The sequence below is a fragment of the Schistocerca americana genome, chromosome 8, assembly GCF_021461395.2.
Source record: "Schistocerca americana isolate TAMUIC-IGC-003095 chromosome 8, iqSchAmer2.1, whole genome shotgun sequence".
Taxonomy (NCBI): Eukaryota; Metazoa; Arthropoda; class Insecta; order Orthoptera; family Acrididae; genus Schistocerca; species Schistocerca americana.
The window spans coordinates 255,098,291-255,100,341 of record NC_060126.1 but is presented as its reverse complement, the minus strand read 5'-3'; the positions used below and the strand labels follow the sequence as shown (position 1 = coordinate 255,100,341).

Genomic DNA, 2,051 nt, shown 5'->3' with positions numbered 1-2,051 from the left:
AAGGACATCACACACATCCATTACCGAGGCAGGATTCGAACCCGCGACCGTAGTGGTCGCGCGGTTCCAGACTGTAGTGCCTAGAACCGCTCGGCCACCAGGGCCGGCTAAAATGTAACAGATATACTAACTCATTAGTAGATCTGATTACACTTCGCTTGTTCGTCCTATTTTCTATTATCGCGAATTAGAGGAGAGAGGGAGACACTGAAATGAAATAGATTTGGGGTGGACATCATTAAAACAAAGGCGTTTTTCGTTGCGGCAGAATCTATTCACGGAATTTCAGTCACCAACTTTCTCCTCAGAATTCAAAAATATTTTGCTGACGCCGACCTGCATAGGGAGAAGCAATCATCATAAGGGAAATCAGAGCTCACACGGAAAAACTAACAATGTTTTTCCTCGCGCTTTTCGAGATTGGAATAATAGAGAATTATTGTGAAGGTGCTTCCATGAACCCTACCCCAGGCTCTTAAATGTGATTTGTAGAGTATCCATGTAGATGTAGATGTATTCGTGCAGCCGGCGGTTCTCAGCCGTATCTCATCGCAATATGCTAGTTGCAACTACCAGCAGAGTCCAGAAAACTACTATCGTCAAAAGCTTCTTAACAATGTATTTTTATTGTTTCGTAACAAGCAGAAATACTCACAGAGACAGTAACATTTTAAGACGTGCTTAACGTTAACTGAAATTAGTGAATTCGGCCGTAAGCTAAGTAAAAATTAAATTAAATATTTTTAAAAATAAAAGCTTATAGTGCCTACATTGCAAACAATTAAGGCTCGATAGCTACTTTCGGTTGTTGTCTGTAACCATCTTCAGATCGTTCAAATAATCAAAAGGCGGTGAATAAGCTCTGGAAAGCTTTGTTAGCTGTAGTCATGCAACAACATGCATTCGTAAGTACCAAAACAATAACAGTAAGTAATTGAAAATGTCACCGTGAGCAAGCCAGTATGTAGGCAGTAATTTCGCGTGTTGGCTTACACACCTGACAGTTTTTGGAACCTTTGCGTGTACTGCTCTGACGATAACACGTATTGTACTATTTCAAATAACGAGCCTTTGCTCCATCTTTTACTCATGCAGCCGGATAAGTTGCTGTATGACCGTCAACATGCGACATTGCTGCCTACAACCTGGCTTGCTCACTGAGACGTTTTCAACTGCTTATTGTTATTGTTTTGCTATTTAAGAAACGCATGTTGTTGCATGACTACAGCTAACGATGCTTTCCAATGAAACTTCCTGGCAGATTAAAACTGTGTGCCGGGCAGAGACTCGAACTCGGGACCTTTGCCTTTTGTGGGCAAGTGCTCTACCAACTGCTCTACGCAAGCACGACTCACACCCCGTCCTCATAGCTTTACTTCTGCCAGTACCTCGTCTCCTACATTCCAAACTTTACAGAAGCTCTCCTGCGAACCATGCAGAACTAGCACTCCTGAAAGAAAGGATATTGTAGAAACATGGCTTAGCCACAGCGTGGCGGATGTTTCCAGAATGAGATTTTCACTCTGCAGCGGAGTGTGCGCTGATATGAAACTTCCTGGCAGATTAAAACTGTGTGCCGGACCGAGACTCGAACTCGGGACCTTTGCCTTTTGTGGGCAAGTGCTCTACCAACTGAGCTACCCAACCACGACTCACACCCCGTCCTCACAGCTTTACTTCTGCCAGTACCTCGTCTCCTACCTTCCAAACTTTGGTAGAGCACTTGCCCGCGAAAGGCAAAGGTCCCGAGTTCGAGTCTCGGCCCGGCACACAGTTTTAATCTGCCAGGAAGTTTCATATCCGCTGCAGAGTGAAAATCTCATTCTGGAAACATCCGCCACGCTGTGGCTAAGCCAAGTTTCTACAATATCCTTTCTTTCAGGAGTGCTAGTTCTGCATGGTTCGCAGGAGAGCTTCTGTAAAGTTTGGAAGGTAGGAGATGAGGTACTGGCAGAAGTAATGCTGTGAGGACGGGGTGTGAGACGTGCTTGGGTAGTTCAGTTGGTAGAGCACTTGCCCGCGAAAGGCAAAGGTCCCGAGTTCGAGTCTCG

At 44.9% G+C, this 2,051-nt stretch overlaps 1 non-coding gene across 1 annotated transcript; it reads right to left on the bottom strand.

Moving 5' to 3' along the window:
- Positions 1-1,572: 1,572 nt before the first annotated feature.
- Positions 1,573-1,647, bottom strand: Trnal-caa. The gene has a single exon. It is a non-coding gene; the product is annotated as a tRNA-Leu (tRNA).
- Between the last annotated feature and the right edge of the window lie 404 nt (positions 1,648-2,051).